General features: G+C 47.7%; 10 non-coding genes across 10 annotated transcripts; all 10 read left to right on the top strand.

Annotated features, from left to right (window-relative positions):
• The first annotated feature begins 1,951 nt into the window (after window positions 1-1,951).
• TRNAI-AAU (transfer RNA isoleucine (anticodon AAU)) lies at window positions 1,952-2,025 on the top strand. Its single transcript has one exon. It is a non-coding gene; the product is annotated as a tRNA-Ile (tRNA).
• Window positions 2,026-8,975: 6,950 nt separating this feature from the next.
• TRNAI-AAU (transfer RNA isoleucine (anticodon AAU)) lies at window positions 8,976-9,049 on the top strand. Its single transcript has one exon. It is a non-coding gene; the product is annotated as a tRNA-Ile (tRNA).
• A 1,470-nt stretch (window positions 9,050-10,519) lies between these two features.
• On the top strand, window positions 10,520-10,593 carry TRNAI-AAU (transfer RNA isoleucine (anticodon AAU)). The gene has a single exon. It is a non-coding gene; the product is annotated as a tRNA-Ile (tRNA).
• Window positions 10,594-12,069: 1,476 nt separating this feature from the next.
• Window positions 12,070-12,143, top strand: TRNAI-AAU (transfer RNA isoleucine (anticodon AAU)). Its single transcript has one exon. It is a non-coding gene; the product is annotated as a tRNA-Ile (tRNA).
• A 1,189-nt stretch (window positions 12,144-13,332) lies between these two features.
• Window positions 13,333-13,406, top strand: TRNAI-AAU (transfer RNA isoleucine (anticodon AAU)). Its single transcript has one exon. It is a non-coding gene; the product is annotated as a tRNA-Ile (tRNA).
• A 1,470-nt stretch (window positions 13,407-14,876) lies between these two features.
• Window positions 14,877-14,950, top strand: TRNAI-AAU (transfer RNA isoleucine (anticodon AAU)). Its single transcript has one exon. It is a non-coding gene; the product is annotated as a tRNA-Ile (tRNA).
• Window positions 14,951-15,603: 653 nt separating this feature from the next.
• Window positions 15,604-15,677, top strand: TRNAI-AAU (transfer RNA isoleucine (anticodon AAU)). Its single transcript has one exon. It is a non-coding gene; the product is annotated as a tRNA-Ile (tRNA).
• A 1,427-nt stretch (window positions 15,678-17,104) lies between these two features.
• Window positions 17,105-17,178, top strand: TRNAI-AAU (transfer RNA isoleucine (anticodon AAU)). The gene has a single exon. It is a non-coding gene; the product is annotated as a tRNA-Ile (tRNA).
• Window positions 17,179-17,453: 275 nt separating this feature from the next.
• TRNAI-AAU (transfer RNA isoleucine (anticodon AAU)) lies at window positions 17,454-17,527 on the top strand. The gene has a single exon. It is a non-coding gene; the product is annotated as a tRNA-Ile (tRNA).
• Window positions 17,528-19,045: 1,518 nt separating this feature from the next.
• On the top strand, window positions 19,046-19,119 carry TRNAI-AAU (transfer RNA isoleucine (anticodon AAU)). Its single transcript has one exon. It is a non-coding gene; the product is annotated as a tRNA-Ile (tRNA).
• Window positions 19,120-19,423: the final 304 nt, after the last annotated feature.

A 19,423-nucleotide genomic window follows, 5' to 3' on the forward strand; every position in this document is an offset into this window, starting at 1 on the left:
AACGATGTTAGTGGACAAAGGGTAGTCAGGTGGTATATCTGGGTTGTCCCTACAATTAGATACATGAGAATTGTTACATGATGACTCCTGGGGATTGGTTAACATTACTGACGTCAGTGATAGGAGCCCCATGTTCTGATTGGTGCGCCCGTGAGCTTCCCAGCCTGGGACCACCGCTGTTCCCAGCTCTCGGTGTACCTGCAAGTTGCAACAATGTTTCACTATGGGTACGTGCAGACAATGTGAGGACTTATTCATAGCTGGAAGGCTGACCGCTCCCACTGTCGCAGATGTCCATTGAGCCTTTCATGTGTATCTGCCTGTGTCCCGTAGCGATAGATCCAGACGCCTCTACTCTCCTGGGTTTGGCATCTCGTCAGGTTCGGCTTGGTCACGTGGGGAGGGACCGTGAAAGAGGCAGAATTCTGCACAATTAATATTGTTTTTCCACTGCGCGTCTGGTTTAATTTGCGGTTGTGACTTTAACGTTGGTGCGCGGAGTACGAGGTTGCAACATCGTGCCTTTGATGATTTGTTCTTGGAATGTGGGTTTGCAACATTGCGACCTTGGCAGGTTGCTCCACCGGGCTCTTTCTGCAGGATCAGCAACCTGACTCTTGCTTTGTTAATGTCCACGGGAGCTCTTGTTTGAGGCCTACTCGGGCCTGGTGCATAAGCAGTCCGTTTGGTGCATAAGTGCTTTAGGTTATAGTAGCATATAGTTCCATGACCAGTATCGTGTCTCCATTATACCTCTCATGGTGGTAACGGGTTTCAAGAGAAGCGTGAGCAAGCGTTATAGATGAGTTCATGACGCGTCTTGCGTTTCTGCATTCTGAAAGCCTATGTAAAAATAATAAAGATGCACGTCCGTGAATATGCCTGTCGCCTACGTCATAGCACTGAGTATATTCTTCGTGTAGATTGGTGTGGGAATGTTCAGTGTGTATATTTGTACAGATGTGCTTCCCGTTGTCTAGGTCGTCATGGCATCTCTAATGACGTGTAGATTTTAGTCTAGCTGATCCGTGCCGCAGGTGTCGGCATGGCCAGTGCGGGCTGCTGGGCAGGCAGATGGACACATCCGTATGTTCCTGTACCAGGGTACCTGGTCGTCTGGTAAATGGACAAACTCTTCTTGCGGCGGGTGTCTGGGTCGTGACCCTCTAGGCCAAGCGCGAGAGGTGAAGGACGGGAGCCTGGTCTTCCATTCTCCCACTTCAGCGTGGTGCTAATAACGCCAAGGTCACGGGTTCGATCCCTGTATTGGCCACTTTGTCATTTTGGGAAATATTTCTGCAGAAGGATGAGATTGATGCAGAATTGGCACTCACAGCTTTAGAGTTACTAACACAAGATTGCTGTTTTGTTGGAAGCAGCTGTGCATACATAGTCACGGGTCAGTACTGCTGCGGACATAACCAATGTTGTTGTGAGGGTAAGGGTTGTATTTGTGAATGAGTTAGGCATTTTCTTTCAAGGGAAGAAAACTCCCCCCCTGCAACTGGCCTCCCTCCTATGCTCCAGTCAGAAGGCATACTTTTTCTGACTGAGCATGGTGCTAATCACGCCAAGTTAGCGAATTTGATCCCAGTATTGGCCACTTTGTCAATTTGGGAAATATTTCTGCAGAAGCATGAGATTGATGCAGAATTCCCACCCACAGCTTTAGATTTACTATGACTAGTTTGCTGTTTTGCTGGAAGCAGCAGTCCATAAATGGTCACAGGTCAGTACTGCTGTGGGAAATGACCAATGAGATGCATTTAACCTTCTTTGTCCCAGTTCTACTTAAATGTGATGCAGGCTACAAGTCAGTTTGAAGATAATTGTCATATTCATGAATTTCCTTCAGATCACATGTAGTTTTTCTTTAGGTTGTTGTGAGGATAAGGGTTTTATGTGTGAATGAGTTAGGCATTTTTTTTCCAAGGGAAAAAGACTTTCAGCTGGCCGGTTAGCTCAGTTGGTTAGAGCGTGGTGCTAATAACGCCAAGGTCATGGGTTCGATTCCCGTATTGGCCACTTTGTCATTTTGGGAAATATTTCTGCAGAAGCATGAGATTGATGCAGAATTGGCACTCACAGCTTTAGAGTTACTAACACAAGTTTGCTGTTTTGTTGGAAGCAGCTGTGCATACATGGTCACGGGTAAGTACTGCTGCGGGACATAACCAATGTTGTTGTGAGGATAAGGGTTGTATTTGTGAATGAGTTAGGCATTTTCTTTCAAGGGAAGAAAACTCCCCCCTGCAACTGGCCTCCCTCCTATGCTCCAGTCAGAAGGCATACTTTTTCGGGGTGGCGCTGTGGAGCAGCCCAAGATGGCTGCTTAGCTTTTGAGCTCCGTGCGGCTCCGGCCCTCATCTGCCCACATCTGCGAACATCGGAGCTTGCTACACTCCTATTGCGGCCAACCATCTGCCCCTGTCTGCTGGGCAGCTCCTGGCGGAGTCCCGGCCTTCTCTGACTACTGGGAGACTTGCTACGGCCACATCTCTCTGGAGGCCTACCCGGGCTGCGGCGGTCACTCGAGGCCTCGCCACTCTTTCGCGGCCCGCCCGCCCCTGTCTCCCACCTTGGGGGGCCCCGCGGGGCGGGTCACTGCCGGACGGGGGGCTGGGACCGAACCGACGGCTGCGGCGGCCTGTGGGGTGCCCCGCCACATCGACACTCGCCTGGCGGAGGACTGCACTGTCGAGGTGAGGAGCGGAGGGGTGACGCATCCGGACGGGGCACGGTGGGCCCGGCCATCACCTCGCGCTGCCCCTGGACCTGCCCTGTGGGCGCCCCTGCCCCCTCCCCCCTGGTGCGCCCCGCTCTGTATTGCCAGCGTGATCCACGTCCACATCGGTGAAGATCCCCCCGGGCTTGACTCGACTCCTGGACCCTGTGCCCACCACCTCCACGTGGCTGACGCTTGATAACCACGGCGGCCGTCGCTACTCTTCGTCATGCCAAGTAAATCGAAAGGAAACTGCAGGGGAGGATCGATGGATAGATTCGCTAGAGCGGTTCCGAGATCCGACGCTTGCTCATCCCCACCCCCGCCGGAGGAGTCTGGGGTGGAGTCGCAGGCCGGGCCGCCGGGACCTGACCTCACGGTTATCATGGAGTCGATGGCCAAAAATTTCGCTTCCTTCCACGAGAAGTTGGACGATATACATGCCAATGTTGCCTCGCTCAAGACACGTGTAGACCAAGCCGGGACCCGAATAGCGGAGGCTGAAGGCAGGATCTCTACTAACGAGGACGAACTACACGTGCTGCAGTCCACGGTCGCGGCCCTGTCCCGGGACATGAAGGCGGTTAAATCCAAATGCGATGACTTGGAGTCCCGCTCTCGCAGGAATAATCTACGCATCATTGGTGTCCCCGAGAACGCACTCAAGGGGCGCATGGAGGATGCGATCGAGAGCTTGCTTAGGGAACTGCTCGACAACCCTACCCTGTCTCCGCACTTTACGGTTGAGCGCGCACATCGGGCCCTGTCCCCTCGCCCTAGACCGGGTGATCTTCCGAGACCCATCATTGCCAGGATCCTGAACTATCGGGACAGGGACCTCATCCTACGCTTGGCACGGGAGAAGGGAGAGCTGCGCCTGGAGGCCAACACCGTTAGGATCTTCCCCGACTTCTCCGTAGCGGTCCAGCAGGAAAGGCGCCAATTTCTCGGGGTCAAAAAGCTGCTCAGGGAACGCAATGTCCCATACGCCATCCTCTTCCCGGCGCGATTGAAATTGACCCACAATGGCAAACTCTACTTCTTCACGGTCCCCGAGGAGGCAGTGAAGTTCATCGAGCTGGAGATACCATTACCTAATCCGATAAATGCTCCTGTGGCCGCTGAGTGAGCACTCCCTGTAGTGCCCCACTCTCCTCGCCAGCTCTCTCCGCTCATTTTGGATGTGTTGTTGGCAATGCTGTTCTTTACCCCAGCGACTCGAACCCCGTGGATGGCCATCCGGCCTGGGGTTTCGCCCTGGGCCCTTGGACACTACTCAATACTCCTCGTACACTGTATGCTCATGCGTTAGATCGCCTATTGTTTTCCTGTTATCATCCGACCTCAACTCCTGGGTTCGAACTTGGATCCTTCACCGCAGAACTTGACTTGATGGCCCATGTCGGCCTACATGATGTTTAAGATGCCGTCCGCACGGCTACAGCGCCCCCACTGCGTTTGCAATGTTTGTGTTTGTGCTTGGTTTGCTGTTAGGGCTGGGTGGCCACTGTTGGGCCGAATCGTGGGCGCATCCCCGTTGGGTGGTGCCCTCTGTTCCTCCCCGGTTGGGGAGATCCTGTCACTCCCCTGGCTTAGCTGGGGACCTTGGGTTTGGGTGGGGGACGATACCTACTGCAAGTTGCGGGTGGGCAGTGTGGGTGGTGGGTGGGGATGTTGGGGGTGTGTGGGATTGTATTACAAAAGACGGAGGTAGTGTGGCAGAATGCATGACATCGGGGCACCATTGTGGGGCCCATTTTAAACTACTGGCTGGCTCTGGGCAGAGAGTGTGGGATGTACCCTAGTTCGATGCAATGACAACTGTTGTGCTGTCTTGGAATGTACGGGGCCTTAGTAACTACACCAAGGCTCGTAAAATTATGGCTTACGCCAACAGACATTGTTGTAAAATTTTGTTCCTGCAGGAGACCCACTCTGGGGGCCACCTGGCCAGATGCATGGCCCCTTCCTGGGGCCCCAATAGATATTTTACCTCCTACTCCTCCCGGGCTAGGGGGGTCCTGACGATGGTTCATAGATCGCTCAAGTTTTCTCTACATAAGAATTATGTTGACCCTGAAGGGAGGTATGTTATCCTGCATTGTTCCTTGGCGAATAGGGAATACCTGCTGGTCAATACCTATGGCCCTAATGTGGACTCTCCTGATTTCGTTGACCGGGTGGCGGCGATACTGCTGGGCTATGTGGGGGTACAGATTATCTGGGGGGGGACATGAATTTCATAATGGATACCACGTTGGACAGAACGGGCACTGCCCCCAGATTGCTCTCGGGCGCAGCGCGTAGGCTATTAGCACACGGGGTGTCACTAGATGTTCGAGACGCATGGCGGGCGATGCACCCGTTGGCGCGCGAATATACCCATTATTCCTCGGTACACGACAGCTCCTCGAGGATTGACATGTTTTTTGTGTCCAGTACGCTTCTGGGCAGGGTGGCTGAAACTCAGATCTTGGCGCGTACCCTATCGGACCATTCCCCTGTCCGGATGTCCGTGGATCTGGGAGTCCCGGTTCCCACTATTAATACTTGGCGCTTCAAGTCTGCCGCCCTGCAAGACATAGTATTCAAGGCGGATATTCTTGCTGATATACAGTCCTACTTTGAGTTTAACTTGTCCCGGTCCACCTCCCTGGGGGTCCGGTGGGAGGCCTTCAAAGTCTTCATCAGGGGAATGTCCATATCGAGGGAGGCGGGAGTACTCAAGGCTATACGTGCTGCTCTTGCCCGTTCCGAAACCAAATTACGCGACCTGGAAAGAGCGCATCCCACTTCGGTTGACCCGGCCACCCTCTCCCAGATCAGTGAGGAGCTCCAAGCTTTTAATGACCAGGCCATCAGGGAAGTTCGATATTTCAGTCGCCCCCAGGCGGCTCGCAAGTATGGTGAGGGGGACAGGCCGGGCAGGACGCTGGCTGCTGTGGCCAGGGGCGAGTGGGGTCATTCACAGATCTCCTGTATCAGGGACAGGTTAGGGCTGAGTCAAACGTCTGACCAACGAATCTTGGAAGTCTTCGCGGACTTCTACGCTGACCTATACTCCCAGCCCCCTGAACATAGCGAGTCCCAAATGCGCGATCTCCTCAGCCAGATCCCCACGACACTCATTTCCCCCACAACCAAAGACTCACTGGACTCCCCCATTCTGCTGGACGAAATTGTCGGGGCAATCTCCAATCTACCCAAAGGAAAAGCTCCCGGTCCGGATGGGCTAACGGCAGAATTTTATCAGGAGCATGTGGCCATCTTGGCCCCCAGGCTGCTGGAGGTCTGGAATGAGTCGCTCCGGCTGGGCACCCTCCCTCCATCATTGCGGGAGGCCGCCATTACGGTCCTTCTTAAACCTGGGAAACCTGCTGATGAGTGTGGATCATATAGGCCCCTCTCACTAATGAATCTAGATACCAAAATATTCGCTAAGGTGATTGCCAACCGCTTCCTCCCGGTCATGTCCTATATGGTGCATGATGACCAATCAGGGTTCGTCCCTGGGAGGTCGACGTCCCACAATATTAGACGGCTATTCAATGTCATGGCCCGCATGGATCAGGGAGTTGGCGCCGTGGCGGTGACGCTGGATGCCCAGAAGGCTTTTGACATGGTCTCCTGGAAATACACCTGGCTGGTGCTGGAGACTATGGGTGTAGGGCCTAACATGATAGCGTACATTAAGTTGCTATACACTTCCCCGGTGGCTAGGGTGCGGGTTAATTCCCAGACGTCAGCTCTGTTCCCACTCTCTAGGGGCACCCGTCAAGGTTGCCCGTTTTCTCCGATCTTATTCGCCCTGGCAATAGAGCCGATGGCCGACTATATCAGGGCCCGGCACGCCCACCAGGGGATCCGCCTGAAGGACGCTCCCGAAATCGTCTCGCTCTATGCAGATGATGTTTTACTTTTCGTAAGAGACCCGGATGTGCACCTGGACCCGATTATACGCGGTATCACCCGGATTGGCACTCTCTCCGGGTTCACCATTAACTATACCAAATCCGAAATTTTCCCTCTTACTGGCTCCACCGCCCAACCGCTCACGGAGTACCCGCTACGCTGGTCCCCATTGGGGATTAAATATTTGGGGGTCTGGGTGTCTCGGTCTAGGGAAACACTGCTAGCGGATAACCACCGAGCGGTGGCGGAGCAAGCTGAGGCTAAAATCACGCGCTGGCGCGCTCTCCCGCTGTCGCTGGCCGGTAGACTCTCGCTGGTGAAAATGATCCTGCTTCCTAAGTTCTTGTATATCTTCTCTAACGTCCCTGTCTGGCCGGGTGGGAGATACTTTACAGACCTTCATAAAGCACTTGCACAATTTCTCTGGCACTCTGGTGCGGTGCGTAAGAGATGGTCGGACATGTGCCTCCCATATGACAAAGGGGGCTTCACGGCCCCGGACCTGCTTAGATACTGGACGGCTGCACAGGCGCAATTCGCCTCGTACTGGTACCCCGGACCCCCACCTCGCCCCCACGTCAAATTGGAGACTCTGGCGGGGGCACCCTGTAACATAATGTCCCTGATTCTAAATAGGAAGTATGTCCCGGACTCGCCTATCGATCCAGTCCGCGCCACTGTACAGGCCTGGGGCCGGCTGTATAACACGTGTGCCGAACAACATCCATACTACAGGTGGCTTCCCGCCTGGAACCTTCCCGGGCTTGAACCCACGTGTGACATTGCACTGGCGCGGCACTGGGAGGCGCTGGGTTACCGTGCCCTCACTGACTTTTACCCAGATGGGCGGTTTATAACACTGCAGACATTGAGGCCGGGGCACTCCGGTTCAGTCATGGAGCTGCTGCAATTCTACAGGCTGCGCGCAGCCTTCCGCAGCGCGTGGCCTGACTTCCCAGCTGAGCCTCCGGACTCCCCCGGGATCGCATAAATCGCCAATTCGGGAGGGGCGCGGGGTGTGGTCTCCTCATTATATGGATTGTTACTAACCGGCCCCTCGCCCCGCCCGTCCAGGGCACGGGAGGACTGGGCCGCCGAACTGGGGACGGACCTTACAGACCAATTGTGGGGGAAAATGTGCTCTCATACCAGTGGGGTGTCCTTGAACTTTCGCTACCGCACCATACAGTATAAATTGCTCAATAGGCTGTATTTTACACCGGGTAGAATTTCGAGATTTGCACGCTCTACCCCCCGGCCCTGCCTTCGCTGCGGAACCGATGGGGCTGACCATCTACACATGTTTTGGGCCTGCCCGGAGCTGGCCACATTCTGGTCCAAGATCATGCAGACGTTGTCGACAATTATTGATGCTGATGTTGACCTCGACCCGCTGGGGGCACTGTTTGGGGTGTGGGGCCTCGGGGAGCCTAGAGATGTGGTCAAGTTCCTAAATGTAAGTTGTGTGGTGGCCAAGAAATGCATCTTGCTGGATTGGAAAAGCTCGACCCCCCCTACATATCAGAAATGGTTGAATCTGCTCACATGGTCTAGGAATTGCGAGGAGGGGTTTTTGGATATGCTCCCGGCCCGGTCCCGCCCCCGTAATATCTGGTCTGCCTTTAATAGTTATTTGAACGGTTTGGATGACATCTCCACGGTGGGCGGATCTCCCCGGCCTTCTACTAGTGTTGTCTAAAGTGTTGGTGTCTCATGTTATGTTGCTGATGGTCCCTGACAGCTTATGTTCCGCAGAAAAGCCCTTGCATTAATGTACCTATGCACTGTATTTGCTCTTGCTGTCCTGATGTAAGTGTGTGTGCTACCTGCCTCTGTCAACAAAAATAAAAGTTTAAAAAAAAAAAAAAAGAAGGCATACTTTTTCTGACTGAGCATGGTGCTAATCACGCCAAGTTAGCGAATTTGATCCAAGTATTGGCCACTTTGTCAATTTGGGAAATATTTCTGCAGAAGCATGAGATTGATGCAGAATTCCCACCCACAGCTTTAGATTTACTATGACTAGTTTGCTGTTTTGTTGGAAGCAGCAGTCCATAAATGGTCACAGGTCAGTACTGCTGTGGGAAGTGACCAATGAGATGCATTTAACCTTCTTTGTCCCAGTTCTACTTAAATGTGATGCAGGCTACAAGTCAGTTTGAAGATAATTGTCATATTCATGAATTTCCTTCAGATCACATGTAGTTTTTCTTTAGGTTGTTGTGAGGATAAGGGTATTATATGTGAATGAGTTAGGCATTTTTTTTCCAAGGTAAGAAAAAATCCCCCTGCAACTGGCCTCCCTCTTATGGTCCAGTCAGAAATATGCCTCTCAGCTGGCCGGTTAGCTCAGTTGGTTAGAGCGTGGTGCTAATAACACCAAGGTCACGGGTTCGATCCCCGTATTGGCCACTTTGTCATTTTGGGAAATATTTCTGCAGAAGGATGAGATTGATGCAGAATTGGCACTCACAGCTTTAGAGTTACTAACACAAGATTGCTGTTTTGTTGGAAGCAGCTGTGCATACATAGTCACGGGTCAGTACTGCTGCGGACATAACCAATGTTGTTGTGAGGATAAGGGTTGTATTTGTGAATGAGTTAGGCATTTTCTTTCAAGGAAAGAAAACTCCCCCCTGCAACTGGCCTCCCTCCTATGCTCCAGTCAGAAGCATACTTTTTCTGACTGAGCATGGTGCTAATCACGCCAAGTTAGCGAATTTGATCCCAGTATTGGCCACTTTGTCAATTTGGGAAAAATGTCTGCAGAAGCATTAGATTGATGCAGAATTCCCACCCACAGCTTTAGATTTACTATGACAAGTTTGCTGTTTTGTTGGAAGCAGCAGTCCATAAATGGTCACAGGTCAGTACTGCTGTGGGAAATGACCAATGAGATGCATTTAACCTTCTTTGTCACAGTACTACTTAAATGTGATGCAGGCCACAAGTCAGTTTGAAGATAATTGTAATATTCATGAATTTCCTTCAGATCACATGGCGTTTTTCTTTAGGTTGTTGTGAGGATAAGGGTTGTCTGTGTGAATGAGTTAGGCATTTTTTTTCCAAGGGAAGAAAACTTCCCCCTACAACTGGCCTCCTGCTTATGCTTGAGTCAGAAACAAAACTCTCAGCTGGCTGTTTAGCTCATTTGGTTAGAGCGTGGTGCTAATAATGGCAAGGTCACGGGTTCCTGTATTGGCCTCCTTGTCATTTTGGGAAATATTTCTGCAGAAGCATGAGATTGATGCAGAATTGGCACTCACAGCTTTAGAGTTACTAACACAAGATTGCTGTTTTGTTGGAAGCAGCTGTGCATACATGGTCACGGGTCAGTACTGCTGCGGGACATAACCAATGTTGTTGTGAGGATAAGGGTTGTATTTGTGAATGAGTTAGGCATTTTCTTTCAAGGGAAGAAAACTCCCCCCTGCAACTGGCCTCCCTCCTATGCTCCAGTCAGAAGGCATACTTTTTCTGACTGAGCATGGTGCTAATCACGCCAAGTTAGCGGATTTGATCCCAGTATTGGCCACTTTGTCAATTTGGGAAATATTTCTGCAGAAGCATGAGATTGATGCAGAATTCCCACCCACAGCTTTAGATTTACTATGACTAGTTTGCTGTTTTGTTGGAAGCAGCAGTCCATAAATGGTCACAGGTCAGTACTGCTGTGGGAAATGACCAATGAGATGCATTTAACCTTCTTTGTCCCAGTTCTACTTAAATGTGATGCAGGCTACAAGTCAGTTTGAAGATAATTGTCATATTCATGAATTTCCTTCAGATCACATGTAGTTTTTCTTTAGGTTGTTGTGAGGATAAGGGTTTTATGTGTGAATGAGTTAGGCATTTTTTTCCAAGGGAAAGAGACTCTCAGCTGGCCGGTTAGCTCAGTTGGTCAGAGCGTGGTGCTAATAACGCCAAGGTCACGGGTTCGATCCCCGTATTGGCCACTTTGTCATTTTGGGAAATATTTCTGCAGAAGGATGAGATTGATGCATAATTGGCACTCACAGCTTTAGAGTTACTAACACAAGATTGCTGTTTTGTTGGAAGCAGCTGTGCATACATAGTCACGGGTCAGTACTGCTGCGGACATAACCAATGTTGCTGTCAGGATAAGGGTTGTATTTGTGAATGAGTTAGGCATTTTCTTTCAAGGGAAGAAAACTCCCCCTGCAACTGGCCTCCCTCCTATGCTCCAGTCAGAAGGCATACTTTTTCTGACTGAGCATGGTGCTAATCACGCCAAGTTAGCGAATTTGATCCCAGTATTGGCCACTTTGTCAATTTGGGAAATATTTCTGCAGAAGCATGAGATTGATGCAGAATTCCCACTCACAGCTTTAGATTTACTATGACTAGTTTCCTGTTTTGCTGGAAGCAGCAGTCCATAAATGGTCACAGGTCAGTACTGCTGTGGGAAATGACCAATGAGATGCATTTAACCTTCTTTGTCCCAGTTCTACTTAAATGTGATGCAGGCTACAAGTCAGTTTGAAGATAATTGTCATATTCATGAATTTCCTTCAGATCACATGTAGTTTTTCTTTAGGTTGTTGTGAGGATAAGGGTTTTATGTGTGAATGACTTAGGCATTTTTTTTCCAAGGGAAAAAGACTTTCAGCTGGCCGGTTAGCTCAGTTGGTTAGAGCGTGGTGCTAATAACGCCAAGGTCATGGGTGCGATCCCCGTATTGGCCACTTTGTCATTTTGGGAAATATTTCTGCAGAAGCATGAGATTGATGCAGAATTGGCACTCACAGCTTTAGAGTTACTAACACAAGTTTGCTGTTTTGTTGGAAGCAGCTGTGCATACATGGTCACGGGTCAGTACTGCTGCGGAACATAACCAATGTTGTTGTGAGGATAAGGGTTGTATTTGTGAATGAGTTAGGCATTTTCTTTCAAGGGAAGAAAACTCCCCCCTGCAACTGGCCTCCCTCCTATGCTCCAGTCAGAAGGCATACTTTTTCTGACTGAGCATGGTGCTAATCACGCCAAGTTAGCGAATTTGATCCCAGTATTGGCCACTTTGTCAATTTGGGAAATATTTCTGCAGAAGCATGAGATTGATGCAGAATTCCCACCCACAGCTTTAGATTTACTATGACTAGTTTGCTGTTTTGTTGGAAGCAGCAGTCCATAAATGGTCACAGGTCAGTACTGCTGTGGGAAGTGACCAATGAGATGCATTTAACCTTCTTTGTCCCAGTTCTACTTAAATGTGATGCAGGCTACAAGTCAGTTTGAAGATAATTGTCATATTCATGAATTTCCTTCAGATCACATGTAGTTTTTCTTTAGGTTGTTGTGAGGATAAGGGTATTATATGTGAATGAGTTAGGCATTTTTTTTCCAAGGGAAGAAAAAATCCCCCTGCAACTGGCCTCCCTCTTATGGTCCAGTCAGAAATATCCCTCTCAGCTGGCCGGTTAGCTCAGTTGGTTAGAGCGTGGTGCTAATAACACCAAGGTCACGGGTTCGATCCCCGTATTGGCCACTTTGTCATTTTGGGAAATATTTCTGCAGAAGGATGAGATTGATGCAGAATTGGCACTCACAGCTTTAGAGTTACTAACACAAGATTGCTGTTTTGTTGGAAGCAGCTGTGCATACATAGTCACGGGTCAGTACTGCTGCGGACATAACCAATGTTGTTGTGAGGATAAGGGTTGTATTTGTGAATGAGTTAGGCATTTTCTTTCAAGGAAAGAAAACTCCCCCTGCAACTGGCCTCCCTCCTATGCTCCAGTCAGAAGGCATACTTTTTCTGACTGAGCATGGTGCTAATCACGCCAAGTTAGCGAATTTGATCCCAGTATTGGCCACTTTGTCAATTTGGGAAAAATGTCTGCAGAAGCATTAGATTGATGCAGAATTCCCACCCACAGCTTTAGATTTACTATGACTAGTTTGCTGTTTTGTTGGAAGCAGCAGTCCATAAATGGTCACAGGTCAGTACTGCTGTGGGAAATGACCAATGAGATGCATTTAACCTTCTTTGTCGCAGTACTACTTAAATGTGATGCAGGCCACAAGTCAGTTTGAAGATAATTGTAATATTCATGAATTTCCTTCAGATCACATGGCGTTTTTCTTTAGGTTGTTGTGAGGATAAGGGTTGTCTGTGTGAATGAGTTAGGCATTTTTTTTCCAAGGGAAGAAAACATCCCCCTACAACTGGCCTCCTGCTTATGCTTGAGTCAGAAACAAAACTCTCAGCTGGCTGTTTAGCTCATTTGGTTAGAGCGTGGTGCTAATAATGGAAAGGTCACGGGTTCCTGTATTGGCCTCCTTGTCATTTTGGGAAATATTTCTGCAGAAGCATGAGATTGATGCAGAATTCCCACCCACAGCTTTAGATTTACTATGACTAGTTTGCTGTTTTGTTGGAAGCAGCAGTCCATAAATGGTCACAGGTCAGTACTGCTGTGGGAAGTGACCAATGAGATGCATTTAACCTTCTTTGTCCCAGTTCTACTTAAATGTGATGCAGGCTACAAGTCAGTTTGAAGATAATTGTCATATTCATGAATGTCCTTCAGATCACATGTAGTTTTTCTTTAGGTTGTTGTGAGGATAAGGGTATTATATGTGAATGAGTTAGGCATTTTTTTTCCAAGGGAAGAAAAAATCCCCCTGCAACTGGCCTCCCTCTTATGGTCCAGTCAGAAATATCCCTCTCAGCTGGCCGGTTAGCTCAGTTGGTTAGAGCGTGGTGCTAATAACACCAAGGTCACGGGTTCGATCCCCGTATTGGCCACTTTGTCATTTTGGGAAATATTTCTGCAGAAGGATGAGATTGATGCAGAATTGGCACTCACAGCTTTAGAGTTACTAACACAAGATTGCTGTTTTGTTGGAAGCAGCTGTGCATACATAGTCACGGGTCAGTACTGCTGCGGACATAACCAATGTTGTTGTGAGGATAAGGGTTGTATTTGTGAATGAGTTAGGCATTTTCTTTCAAGGAAAGAAAACTCCCCCCTGCAACTGGCCTCCCTCCTATGCTCCAGTCAGAAGCATACTTTTTCTGACTGAGCATGGTGCTAATCACGCCAAGTTAGCGAATTTGATCCCAGTATTGGCCACTTTGTCAATTTGGGAAAAATGTCTGCAGAAGCATTAGATTGATGCAGAATTCCCACCCACAGCTTTAGATTTACTATGACTAGTTTGCTGTTTTGTTGGAAGCAGCAGTCCATAAATGGTCACAGGTCAGTACTGCTGTGGGAAATGACCAATGAGATGCATTTAACCTTCTTTGTCGCAGTACTACTTAAATGTGATGCAGGCCACAAGTCAGTTTGAAGATAATTGTAATATTCATGAATTTCCTTCAGATCACATGGCGTTTTTCTTTAGGTTGTTGTGAGGATAAGGGTTGTCTGTGTGAATGAGTTAGGCATTTTTTTTCCAAGGGAAGAAAACATCCCCCTACAACTGGCCTCCTGCTTATGCTTGAGTCAGAAACAAAACTCTCAGCTGGCTGTTTAGCTCATTTGGTTAGAGCGTGGTGCTAATAATGGCAAGGTCACGGGTTCCTGTATTGGTCTCCTTGTCATTTTGGGAAATATTTCTGCAGAAGCATGAGATTGATGCAGAATTGGCACTCACAGCTTTAGAGTTACTAACACAAGATTGCTGTTTTGTTGGAAGCAGCTGTGCATACATGGTCACGGGTCAGTACTGCTGCGGGACATAACCAATGTTGTTGTGAGGATAAGGGTTGTATTTGTGAATGAGTTAGGCATTTTCTTTCAAGGGAAGAAAACTCCCCCCTGCAACTGGCCTCCCTCCTATGCTCCAGTCAGAAGGCATACTTTTTCTGACTGAGCATGGTGCTAATCACGCCAAGTTAGCGGATTTGATCCCAGTATTGGCCACTTTGTCAATTTGGGAAATATTTCTGCAGAAGCATGAGATTGATGTAGAATTCCCACCCACAGCTTTAGATTTACTATGACTAGTTTGCTGTTTTGTTGGAAGCAGCAGTCCATAAATGGTCACAGGTCAGTACTGCTGTGGGAAATGACCAATGAGATGCATTTAACCTTCTTTGTCCCAGTTCTACTTAAATGTGATGCAGGCTACAAGTCAGTTTGAAGATGATTGTCATATTCATGAATTTCCTTCAGATCACATGTAGTTTTTCTTTAGGTTGTTGTGAGGATAAGGGTTTTATGTGTGAATGAGTTAGGCATTTTTTTCCAAGGGAAAGAGACTCTCAGCTGGCCGGTTAGCTCAGTTGGTGAGAGCGTGGTGCTAATAACGCCAAGGTCACGGGTTCGATCCCCGTATTGGCCACTTTGTCATTTTGGGAAATATTTCTGCAGAAGGATGAGATTGATGCATAATTGGCACTCACAGCTTTAGAGTTACTAACACAAGATTGCTGTTTTGTTGGAAGCAGCTGTGCATACATAGTCACGGGTCAGTACTGCTGCGGACATAACCAATGTTGCTGTGAGGATAAGGGTTGTATTTGTGAATGAGTTAGGCATTTTCTTTCAAGGGAAGAAAACTCCCCCTGCAACTGGCCTCCCTCCTATGCTCCAGTCAGAAGGCATACTTTTTCTGACTGAGCATGGTGCTAATCACGCCAAGTTAGCGAATTTGATCCCAGTATTGGCCACTTTGTCAATTTGGGAAATATTTCTGCAGAAGCATGAGATTGATGCATAATTCCCACCCACAGCTTTAGATTTACTATGACTAGTTTGCTGTTTTGTTGGAAGCAGCAGTCCATAAATGGTCACAGGTCAGTACTGCTGTGGGAAATGACCAATCCCAGTTCTACTTAAATGTGATGCAGGCTACAAGTCAGTTTGAAGATAATTGTCATATTCATGAATTTCCTTCAGATCACATGTAGTTTTTCTTTAGGTTGTTGTGAGGATAAGGGTTTTATGTGTGAATGAGTTAGGCATTTTTTTTCCAAGGGAAAAAGACTTTCAGCTGGCCGGTTAGCTCAGTTGGTTAGAGCGTGGTGCTAATAACGCCAAGGTCATGGGTTCGATCCCCGTATTGGCCACCTTGTCATTTTGGGAAATATTTCTGCAGAAGCATGAGATTGATGCAGAATTGGCACTCACAGCTTTAGAGTTACTAACACAAGTTTGCTGTTTTCTTGGAAGCAGCTGTGCATACATGGTCACGGGTCAGTACTGCTGCGGGACATAACCAATGTTGTTGTGAGGATAAGGGTTGTATTTGTGAATGAGTTAGGCATTTTCTTTCAAGGGAAGAAAACTCCCCCCTGCAACTGGCCTCCCTCCTATGCTCCAGTCAGAAGGCATACTTTTTCTGACTGAGCATGGTGCTAATCACGCCAAGTTAGCGAATTTGATCCCAGTATTGGCCACTTTGTCAATTTGGGAAATATTTCTGCAGAAGCATGAGATTGATGCGGAATTCCCACCCACAGCTTTAGATTTACTATGACTAGTTTGCTGTTTTGTTGGAAGCAGCAGTCCATAAATGGTCACAGGTCAGTACTGCTGTGGGAAATGACCAATGAGATGCATTTAACCTTCTTTGTCCCAGTTCTACTTAAATGTGATGCAGGCTACAAGTCAGTTTGAAGATAATTGTCATATTCATGAATTTCCTTCAGATCACATGTAGTTTTTCTTTAGGTTGTTGTGAGGATAAGGGTTTTATGTGTGAATGAGTTAGGCATTTTTTTCCAAGGGAAAGAGACTCTCAGCTAGCCGGTTAGCTCAGTTGGTTAGAGCGTGGTGCTAATAACGCCAAGGTCACGGGTTCGATCCCCATATTGGCCACTTAGTCATTTTGGGAAATATTTCTGCAGAAGGATGAGATTGATGCAGAATTGGCACTCACAGCTTTAGAGTTACTAACACAAGATTGCTGTTTTGTTGGAAGCAGCTGTGCATACATAGTCACGGGTCAGTACTGCTGCGGACATAACCAATGTTGCGGTGAGGATAAGGGTTGTATTTGTGAATGAGTTAGGCATTTTCTTTCAAGGGAAGAAAACTCCCCCTTGCAACTGGCCTCCCTCCTATGCTCCAGTCAGAAGGCATACTTTTTCTGACTGAGCATGGTGCTAATCACGCCAAGTTAGCGAATTTGATCCCAGTATTGGCCACTTTGTCAATTTGGGAAATATTTCTGCAGAAGCATGAGATTGATGCGGAATTCCCACCCACAGCTTTAGATTTACTATGACTAGTTTGCTGTTTTGTTGGAAGCAGCAGTCCATAAATGGTCACAGGTCAGTACTGCTGTGGGAAATGACCAATGAGATGCATTTAACCTTCTTTGTCCCAGTTCTACTTAAATGTGATGCAGGCTACAAGTCAGTTTGAAGATAATTGTCATATTCATGAATTTCCTTCAGATCACATGTAGTTTTTCTTTAGGTTGTTGTGAGGATAAGGGTTTTATGTGTGAATGAGTTAGGCATTTTTTTCCAAGGGAAAGAGACTCTCAGCTGGCCGGTTAGCTCAGTTGGTTAGAGCGTGGTGCTAATAACGCCAAGGTCACGGGTTCGATCCCCATATTGGCCACTTAGTCATTTTGGGAAATATTTCTGCAGAAGGATGAGATTGATGCAGAATTGGCACTCACAGCTTTAGAGTTACTAACACAAGATTGCTGTTTTGTTGGAAGCAGCTGTGCATACATAGTCACGGGTCAGTACTGCTGCGGACATAACCAATGTTGTTGTGAGGATAAGGGTTGTATTTGTGAATGAGTTAGGCATTTTTTTTCCAAGGGAAGAAAAAATTCCCCTGCAACTGGCCTCCCTCTTATGGTCCAGTCAGAAATATGCCTCTCAGCTGGCTGGTTAGCTCAGTTGGTTAGAGCGTGGTGCTAATAACACCAAGGTCACGGGTTCGATCCCCGTATTGGCCACTTTGTCATTTTGGGAAATATTTCTGCAGAAGGATGAGATTGATGCAGAATTGGCACTCACAGCTTTAGAGTTACTAACACAAGATTGCTGTTTTGTTGGAAGCAGCTGTGCATACATAGTCACGGGTCAGTACTGCTGCGGACATAACCAATGTTGTTGTGAGGATAAGGGTTGTATTTGTGAATGAGTTAGGCATTTTCTTTCAAGGAAAGAAAACTCCCCCCTGCAACTGGCCTCCCTCCTATGCTCCAGTCAGAAGCATACTTTTTCTGACTGAGCATTGTGCTAATCACGCCAAGTTAGCGAATTTGATCCCAGTATTGGCCACTTTGTCAATTTGGGAAAAATGTCTGCAGAAGCATTAGATTGATGCAGAATTCCCACCCACAGCGTTAGATTTACTATGACAAGTTTGCTGTTTTGTTGGAAGCAGCAGTCCATAAATGGTCACAGGTCAGTACTGCTGTGGGAAATGACCAATGAGATGCATTTAACCTTCTTTGTCGCAGTACTACTTAAATGTGATTCAGGCCACAAGTCAGTTTGAAGATAATTGTAATATTCATGAATTTCCTTCAGATCACATGGCGTTTTTCTTTAGGTTGTTGTGAGGATAAGGGTTGTCTGTGTGAATGAGTTAGGCATTTTTTTTCCAAGGGAAGAAAACATCCCCCTACAACTGGCCTCCTGCTTATGCTTGAGTCAGAAACAAAACTCTCAGCTGGCTGTTTAGCTCATTTGGTTAGAGCGTGGTGCTAATAATGGCAAGGTCACGGGTCCCCATATTGGCCTCCTTGTCATTTTGGGAAATATTTCTGCAGAAGCATGAGATTGATGCAGAATTGGCACTCACAGCTTTAGAGTTACTAACACAAGATTGCTGTTTTGTTGGAAGCAGCTGTGCATACATGGTCACGGGTCAGTACTGCTGCGGGACATAACCAATGTTGTTGTGAGGATAAGGGTTGTATTTGTGAATGAGTTAGGCATTTTCTTTCAAGGGAAGAAAACTCCCCCCTGCAACTGGCCTCCCTCCTATGCTCCAGTCAGAAGGCATACTTTTTCTGACTGAGCATGGTGCTAATCACGCCAAGTTAGCGGATTTGATCCCAGTATTGGCCACTTTGTCAATTTGGGAAATATTTCTGCAGAAGCATGAGATTGATGCAGAATTCCCACCCACAGCTTTAGATTTACTATGACTAGTTTGCTGTTTTGTTGGAAGCAGCAGTCCATAAATGGTCACAGGTCAGTACTGCTGTGGGAAATGACCAATGAGATGCATTTAACCTTCTTTGTCCCAGTTCTACTTAAATGTGATGCAGGCTACAAGTCAGTTTGAAGATAATTGTCATATTCATGAATTTCCTTCAGATCACATGTAGTTTTTCTTTAGGTTGTTGTGAGGATAAGGGTATTATGTGTGAATGAGTTAGGCATTTTTTTTCCAAGGGAAGAAAAAATCCCCCTGCAACTGGCCTCCCTCTTATGCTCCAGTTAGAATTATCCTCTCTGCTGGCCGGTTAGCTCAGTTGGTTAGAGCGTGGTGTTAATAACGCCAAGGTCATGGGTTCGATCCCCGTATTGGCCACTTTGTCATTTTGGGAAATATTTCTGCAGAAGCATGAGATTGATGCAGAATTGGCACTCACAGCTTTAGAGTTACTAACACAAGATTGCTGTTTTGTTGGAAGCAGCTGTGCATACATGGTCACGGGTCAGTACTGCTGTGGGACATGACCAATGTTGTTGTGAGGATAAGGGTTGTATTTGTGAATGAGTTAGGCATTTTCTTTCAAGGGAAGAAAGCTCCCCCCTGCAACTGGCCTCCCTCCTATGCTCCAGTCAGAAGGCATACTTTTTCTGACTGAGCATGGTGCTAATCACGCCAAGTT

The sequence above is a fragment of the Ambystoma mexicanum genome, chromosome 1p (genome assembly GCF_040938575.1).
Source record: "Ambystoma mexicanum isolate Mex_15411 chromosome 1p, UKY_AmexF1_1, whole genome shotgun sequence".
NCBI classification, from domain to species: Eukaryota; Metazoa; Chordata; class Amphibia; order Caudata; family Ambystomatidae; genus Ambystoma; species Ambystoma mexicanum.